The sequence below is a fragment of the Jaculus jaculus genome, chromosome 6, assembly GCF_020740685.1.
Source record: "Jaculus jaculus isolate mJacJac1 chromosome 6, mJacJac1.mat.Y.cur, whole genome shotgun sequence".
Classification (NCBI taxonomy): Eukaryota; Metazoa; Chordata; class Mammalia; order Rodentia; family Dipodidae; genus Jaculus; species Jaculus jaculus.
In genome coordinates this window covers 92,680,817-92,689,631 of record NC_059107.1, presented here as the reverse complement: position 1 = coordinate 92,689,631, position 8,815 = coordinate 92,680,817, and positions in this window count along the sequence as shown.

Genomic DNA, 8,815 nt, shown 5'->3' with positions numbered 1-8,815 from the left:
TCTTCCCTCCAAAATGATTCTCGTTCTGAGTGTCTTATCTTTATAGCACAGCCCACCATGTAGCCTCTGTCTGAGGGCGGCCTGGTCTGCTTTAAGCTGCAAGCCCTTGGTCAATTGGGTAACTGGAACTACATCCTTTCCTTCCATCAGTGGCTCAGACTTACAGTATTGTCAGCCAGGCCGCTGAAGCAAGTTCCTAAGATGAGGTATTAAGGGTTTAAATTAGGGCAGTTGCAATGGAAATAAAAAATAAAAATAAAAATAAAAAGGACAGTTTTTAGAAACTCCATGAAGGCAAAATTGACTCCTGTTAGCTGGAGGATGATAGTTGCCTCATAGGTTCAAATGAAATACATGCAAAGCCCTTTGTACCTATAAAGCACACGACTAAATCCTTGGGTTTTTCTCTCTTTTTTTTCTTTTGTTATTACGTTACCTTTATGGAATGTCTAAGACTCAACCTTAGGGGTGTTGCCCAAATTTAAGGGGTGACCTTAATTTCAGAAACTGAAAGACAAGGGGAACTGAGAAAGATTGGTCAAAGGGATGAGAGATAAACCAGGAGATATTCCACATAGATCAATGGAATGGAGGCAAAAAAAATCAAGGTAGGGGGTTGGAGTGATTCCTCAATGGTTAAGGCACTTGCTTACAAAGTCTGATAGCCTGGGTTTGATTCCCCAGTACTCACATAAAGGCAGATGCACAAAATGGCACATGCACCTGGAGTTTGTTTGCAGTGGCAAGAGGCCCTGACATGTTCCTTTTTTTTTTTTTTTTTTTTGAGGTAGGGTCTCACTGTAGCTCAGGCTAACCTGGAATTCATTCTGTATTCTTGGGGTGGCCTTGAACTCACAGTGATCCTCCTACCTCTGCCTCCCTAGTGCTGGGATTAAAGGCACGCCCGGCTTCTGACATGTTCCTTTTTGTCCCTGTCTCTCTCTCCTTGCAAATAAAAAAATTTAAGTTAAATAAACAATGAAGTATATGTGTGAGGTTTGCCTGAGCTATATAGTAAGTTCAAGGCAAGCTGGGGCTACACAGCAAGAGCCTGTCTAGAAAAACCAAGTGATGGGATGAGAATGTAGCTTAATGGTAGAGGACTTGCCTCACTTGCATGCGCAACACCCTAGGCTCAATCTCCAGGACTGGAAATAAAAAGGTGGCATAATTTGTGAGTAAAATGGCATAATTAATATATGAAGGCTAGAACTAGAATCTTGACTTCCAATCTAATATCTTCTAGCCATGACTTAACATGGAGAGCCTAATGCAAAAAGACTTGATCTCTATGCCACCTGAAAAACTGAAGAGCCTTTCCCATGTGATTAGGTATTATTATGGCTTTGCCAGGCTTAAAAGTCCTAGAATGAAGGTGATATGAGGGTCCTGAGTTTAGGAAGGAACAGGGGTGATGATAGAGGAATTTTAAGCAGCAGGAGATGGTCAGAAGTGGGGAGAGATTGGAGCCAGGTGATGGAGGCACAGGGACTTTAGAGAGCATGGCTCTGCTGGGCTCAGGGAACCTCATGGGACTGACTGAGAGATGAAGTGATGCTAGGTCGGGCTGTGTCTACGGGAGTGTGACAGATGGCGACGTGGAGCAGGAGAGCTCACGCTTAGGTTAGGTTAGGTTAGGTGGCCTTTTCTAACTGGAGACAGCCACAGACCAGCCCTGAACTGCAGCACTCCCCTGCAGAGGCCCTTGGCCTCTGACCAACTCCCACCTTCCTCCCTCTGACTGCTGGTGGTAATTGCTATCCATTTGGTGATTACTTAGCTCATTAATTGCCTAAAGGAGAGCCGCAGCCTAGGGTGGAAGTGATTGGCAGAGGAAATAATGGGGAGGGAGGACTCTAGGGAGGTGGATATGGACTTCAGACCTGGCATAGGCTAAAGAGTAGTAGAGAGTCCCTCGGATTCCTCCAGTCAGATCCAGCTGAGAAGTACTTTTCAGCTGCAGTCTGGACAACAGTACTTCCAGATACCCTATCATCCCCGATCCAGTCAGTACCGTCACTTCCAACTTACCTCCTCCACGGTCATAATCACCACCGTTGCCATTGTGGTAGGCATCCTCTAAGATGGCTCCTGCCTCTTAGTACTTATGCTGTTGTGTCATCCCATCCCTTTGAGTGCGGGTTGTATTTAATAACTTGTTTCTAGTAAGTAGAGTTCAGGAGAGGTGATGGAATGTAACTTCAAGATCAGACTACTCCTAGTATAGTAGAAATGGTACAGGTCAGTAATCCTAGCACCTTGGAGGTAGAGGCAGAAGGATCAGGAATTCAAGGTCAGCCATGGCTACATGAGAGTCTGTCTCAAAATAAAAAATATGCCAGAGGACTGAAGAGATGGCTTAGTGGTTAAGTGCTTGCCTGTGAATCCTAAGGACCTCAGTTCAAGGCTTGATTCCCCAGGACTCATGTAAACCAAATGCGCAAGGTAGCTCATGCATCTGGAATTTGTTTGCAGTGGCTGGAGGCCCTGGCGTGCCCATTCTCTCTCTCTCTACCTCTTTCTCCCTCTGTCTGTCATTCTCAAATAAATAAATTAAAATAAAACACAAAAAGTTTTTAAAAAAATAGGATGGAGCTGGGCTTGGTGACACTTGGGAAGCAGAAGTAGGAGGATTGCCACAAGTTTGACGCCACCCTGAGACTACATAGTGAATTCCATGTCAGCCTGGGCTAGAGTGAAACTCTACCTGGAAAAAAAAAAAAAAAGCCAGGTGTGTAATCCCAGCACTCAGGAGACACAGGTAGGAGGATTTCCAAGAGTTGAGGTCACCCTGAGACTACATAGTGAAGTCCAGGTCAGCCTGGGCTATAGCAAGGCCCTACCTCAAAAAAAAAAAAAATAATAATAGAGAAGAAGGGCATGGTGGTGCATGCTGTTAATCCAAGCACTTGAGAGGCAGAGGTACGAGGATTGCTGGGTGTTTGAGGCTGGTCTGGGACTACAGAGTGAATTCCACATCACCCTGAACTAAAGTGAGACCCTACCTCAAAAAAGAAAAAAAAAAAATCTACAAGAAGACTGTGGTTTTCATTTTGGTTACTCTTCCTCTTGAACTGAAAAAAGGCAGTTGCCATGTTGTTAGCTACTGGACAGACAGACCAACACAGTAAGGAATGGAGGGGAGCTTCAGACCAACCCCAGCAATGTCCAAGAGCCTAAGAGAAACTGAATTCTGATAGTAATCTGCTCATGATTTTGAGAACAGTTCATCCAGTCAAGGTAAGAGATGAGATTGCAACTCCTGCTTCACCTTGGTAGGAGCCTTATGAGAGACTTCGAGCCAGAGGCAACCAGCTAGACCATGCCAAAGAATCTGACCTGCAGACACTGAGATAATACATGTATATTGTTTTGAGCAGCTAAGTTTTAGGGGTCCACTTTATATGTAACTATGGATAACTACTATGACCACCATCACCATCTTCAAACTCAAGTCATTGCTATCACTGCCACCACTATCACCACCATTAACTGCAAATTTTTCTAGTACCCAGTATGTGCCAGACCCCATGCAAGACTCAAGATTACAAAAGCATTTAGAGAATCAGATGGAAGGGGTCCATAGTTGATTTATAAAAAGCAAGTGTTGGGGCTGGAGAGATGGTTCAGTGGTTAAAGGCACTTCTGATGGCCTGGGTTTGATTCCCCAGCACCCATGTAAATCATATGCTCAAAGTGGACATGTGTCTGGAATTTGTTTGCTGTGGCAGGAGGCCCTGGAGTCTCAGGGTGGCCTCAAACTAATGGCGATCCTCCTACCTCTGCCTCCAGAGTGCTGGGATTAAATGCCTGTGCCACCATGCCCAACTTCAGAAATTTTAAAAAAGTTTTTGTTCATTTTTATTTATTTGTTTCAGAGAGAGAGAGAGAGAGAGAGGCAGATAGAGAAAGAGAGAGAGAGAGAAAGAAAATGGGCATGCTAGGGCCTCCAGCCACTGCAATTCCAGACGCATGCATCCCCTTGTGCATATGGCAAACATGGGTCCTGAGGAATCAAGCCTCAAACCAGGATCCTTAGGCTTCACAGGCAAGCGCATAACCACTAAGCTATCTCTCCAGCCCCAGATTTTTTTTTTTTTTAAAGCAAGTAGTAAGTCAAAGAAAGCGATGCCCATTGCCACTGTAGGCCAAGATAGATGCAAAAGGTTTCACACGGGAGATGGTTAAAGGTTTCATGGAGCCTCTTACTCTAACCCTTAAAGGATCAGTGATATTGCCATAAGAGAAGGGAACGGGAAGACACAAATCCTCTTGATGTTTCAGGTGAAAAATGAAGTGAGGAGATCCAGCCAGAGGGGAGCAATGAGAAATGAGGCTAGAGCCAGAAAGCAGCACATTAAAGGAGGTATACCACATTATCACTCTGTGAACGGCTCTATCCTTTCAAAAGCATTCCCTGTGCTGTTAGTTCATGGCAGCCAGCCTCTAACAGAGGATAGAACTGTGGCTTAGAGGGATTTAAAGATCTTCCCAGAGACTGGAAGTGTGGCTCAGTGACAAAGCACTTGCCGAGCACACAGGAGGCCATAGGTTCAATCTCCAGCACAGGAAAAAAAAAAAAAAATCTGCCCAGTTTTCTAGATAACCCTTGGAAAATAGGCCTGGGACAGAGAAGGTAGACCCTCAATGGAAGCAGTTCCTTCCAGCAGTAACAATGGGCTGGCTTAGTCATGCTCTGTGCCAATTTCACCTCCCTCTCAGACTGCTGTACAGATCAGATAGCATATGAAAAATACTGCTTGTAGCCTGGCCAGAAATGCTAACCTTGTCACCAAGACCCAGGCACTGTCACTGAAGGCTGTCTGTGGAAGTTGCTTGACTCTAAGTGAAGGCAGGTAACTCCAGGGGGCACCATCCACCTGTGAACTCTAGGGCCAGAGAAGCTAGGAAGGAAACACTAGTAGTCAGTTGCCTATAAAACCTCTGTCTCCAGACTGTGCATGGTGGTGCACGCCTTTAATCCCAGCACTTGCGAGGCAGAGATAGGAGGATCACTGTGAATTCAAGGCCAGCCTGAGACTACATAGTGAATTCCAGGTCAGCCTGGGCTAGAGTGAGCCCCTACCTTGAAAAACAAAAACAGACACAAAACCTCTCTCTAGAAAGTCTTAGGATCAGTGGGAGGTAAGTTGACAGCCTCTCCTCTCAGTATCTCACTGTTTGACAAAGAAATTGTGAAAGTTCAGTATCCTCTTTCCCAGAGGAGACTTCATCACTGTGGAGGACAGGACCAGAACCAGGGATCCTAGGACTGGAAGAAACCCTCTGGAGGCACCCAGGCCCAGCCGTCAGTGGGGAACTTGCCCTGGATCCTCACAGTGGTTTATAACTTTCATATTGGCTTTGCAGATGCCGAGCACACATAGCTTATATTTACTTCACTCCCATTTTACAGGTGAACAAACAGAAGCTGAGGGTTACGTGACTGAAGCAGGAAGTGGCTTACCTGACCCTAGGTCTCCAGATGCCAAATACCATCTTCTCTCTTTCACCTATGTGGGCCCATGCCTTAGAGGGGTTTGCTGACTGGCACAGGGCACAGGCAGCTAGGAGGGTGGAACCCCAGCCTCTTATCCAGCCATTCAAGCACTGCTCTTTCTGCTCCAGCACACTGCACAGGATAGAAAAACTGCATCAAGGCTGCGTGTGGTGGTACACACCTTTAATCCCAGCCCTCTCAAGGCCAAGGTAGGTGGATTGCTGTGGGTCTGAGGCCAGTCTGAGACTACATAGTGAATTCCAGGTCAGCCTAGGCTAGAGGGAAACCCACCTTGAAAACCCAAATATAAAAATAAAAATAGAAATAGAAATAAAACAAACTGCTTCAGAGAAACAAGTTTGCCAAAGGAAAGGGAGAAAGAACGGGGGTGGGGTGGGGTGGGAGGAGGAAGGAGCTGGAACCCTGCAGGTGACTGCCAAGAAGAGGGTCGATATGGAGATGAAAGGGCTGGGACACCAGATTCCCAGTTGGCTGGGCTGGGATCAGCCCTCCTTACTCTGTCAGGCCCAGGCCTGGGGCTGGAGGCTGTCAGTGCTCTTCCATCAAGACCTCCAGAGAGCCTGAAATCAAATATTCCTCCTCTCCTGCTCAGGCAGCCTTATTGCCATTGACAGCAAATGTATTGCTCTAATCTTTTCTCATTTTGCCAAAATGACCTCCCTCCCAGCCTTGAAGGCTTCACAGAGGTGGGAGGGGACAAAGAAGAGTAGAAGAAAAGAAGTAAGGGGGCTGGAGAGATTGCTTAGTGGTTAAGGTGCTTGCTTGCAAAGCCAAAGGTCCTAGGTTTGATTCCCCAAAACCAACATAAAGCTAGATGCACAAGGTGGCACATGCATCTGGAGTTTGTTTGCAGTGGCTGGAGGCCCTGGTGTGTCCATTCTTTTTCCCTCTTTCTCTGTCTGTCTCTCAAATATCTCTGTCTGTCAAATAAATAAATAAAAATAGGGCTGGAGCAATGGCTTAGCGATTAAGGTTCTTGCCCTGCAAAGCCAAAGGTTCAATTCCCCAGGACCCACATAAGCCAGATGCACAAGGTGGCACATGCATCTGGAGTTTGTTTGCAGTGGCTGGAAGCCCTGGAATACCCATTCTCTCTCTCTCTGCCTCTTACCCTCTCTCAAATAAATAAAAATAAAATTTTAAGAAGTAAGGGACAAAAGGACTAGGTTGTCAATGGAGCAGCTACAATGATCCCAGATTTGACAAGGCCTTGTCTCTAGAGGGTTGAAAGAGCCACAGAATGTAGAGGTTCTCTAGAGAAAGCCAGCTGCTTTCCAGCCCCTTGGTCTAAGGGGCTCCCTGTGGAAGCAGATGAGGAAGGCTTGGTGAGCAATAAGGAAAAGGGCCCAAAACCCCAGGACCCAGACCTCTGTGTGTGTGTGTGTGTGTGTGTGTGTGTGTGTGTGTGTGTGTGTAGGGGGTGGGCTGTTGGCCTATCCCACTGTCCTCTGGCCCAGAGACACCTAGTCAAGGTGGAAGTCTCTGTTCCTTTGGCTGCCTTGTCTTCTTGACCTTCTCTGCTGAAGAGCATTCAGTTGGCAAACTTCAGTAAGGCATCCTACAAGGGTCAAATGTGTTGGAAGTTGTAAGAAACAGACTTGGGAGGACCCAGCCTAGAGGACAGGGATAGTGCCAAGAGCCTAGGCAATAGATAGTGAAAAGAGGGGCAGGTATGGGCAGAGAAATTGCTGGAAGCAATCTCCAGCTCAGAGCCAGAGGAAAGGTGGTGGTGGTAATGCATTAGACAGGAAGAGAAGAGGAGTGAGGACTGGATATAGGATGGGAAGATGGCAGCCCTAGAGCCAAGAAAGCAGGTCAGGTGGGAGTCCCATGCTCTGGCTGGAGAAACTGGGGTGGGGGAGGCTGGAAGCCCTGGTCCTTTATTTGTCCTGCTCATCTGTCTCTCCCAGGGTAGGGACATAGAGTCCTTGTGTCACATCATGGTGAGCATCTGGCTTTTGGTTTTTTTTTTTCAAGGTAGGGTCTTGCTCTAGCCCAGGCTGACCTGGAATTCACTATGTAGTCTCAGAGTGGCCTCAAACTCTCAGTGATCCTCCTACCTCTGCCTCCTGAGTGCTGGGATAAAAGACGTGCACCACCATGCCTGGCTCAGCATCTGTCTTTTGGTGTATCTTTTGGTTGAACTGGAAAGCTTTCTGTGCCCTGGCAGTTTATCTATGGAAATGGCCTGCAGCTTCAGAGGTGCATGTCTTTCTCTGCTTGCAAACAAATAAACCATATATATACATATGTATAACTAGCCTGGTGGTGATGGCGCACACCTTTAATCCCAACACTTGGGAGGGAGAGGTAGGAAGATCACTGAGAGTTTGAGGCCACTCTGAGACTACATAGTGAATTTCAGGTCAGCTTGGGCTAGAGAGAGACCTTAACTCAAAAAACCAAAATAAATAAATAAATAACACTTTATCAAAGCCAGATGTGGTGGTGCGTGCCTACCTTGAAAAACCAAAAAATAAAAATAATACTTTATCAAATATAAATACATATATATTATATATAAAACTAAAAAAAAAAAAACCCATCTGGGCTGGAGAGATGGCTTAGTGGTTAAGGTGCTTGCCTGTGAACCCAAAGGACCTACGTTTGACTCTCCAGATCTCACGTAAGCCAGAAGTACAAGGTGATGCAAACGCACAAGGTTGTGCATGCATCTAGAGTTCAATTGCAGTGGCTGAAGGCCCTGGCACACCAATCTCTCTCCCTCTCTCTCTCATTTAAAACAAAACAAAACAAACAAACAAAAAAAACCCACCCGAGTCTATGGGGACATATATTCAAACTACCACATCTTGCTTGACTCCATCTTGCTCATGCACTGTACTCACCAGGTTCAACTGAAGGCTGCTCACTTGGGACAGCCTCCTTGCTTTGTTAGGTCCCTTTCTTATTCCTGTCTTTCTTTCTTTTGTGGTTTTTCGAGGTAGGGTCTCACTCTAGTCCAGGCTGACCTGAATTCACTATGTAGTCTCAGGGTGGCCTCAAACTCATGGTGATCCTCCTACTTCTGCTTCCCGAATGCTGGGATTAAAAATATATGCCACCACGCCTGGCATTTTCTTTTCTTTTTCTCTTAGTTCCTTCTTGTCCGAGGAAGGCTAAGGTGAAATTTGAGAAACAGTTTCTAAGGCCTGATCAGGCAAAGGAAAAACAGGGAAATACAAAGTAATAGCTGGCATGGGGATGTAGCTCAGTCGGCCGAGTGCTTGCCTTCCATGCATGGGGCCTGGGATCGATCCCCAGTAATGTGTAAAACTGGAATTCAAGGTCATC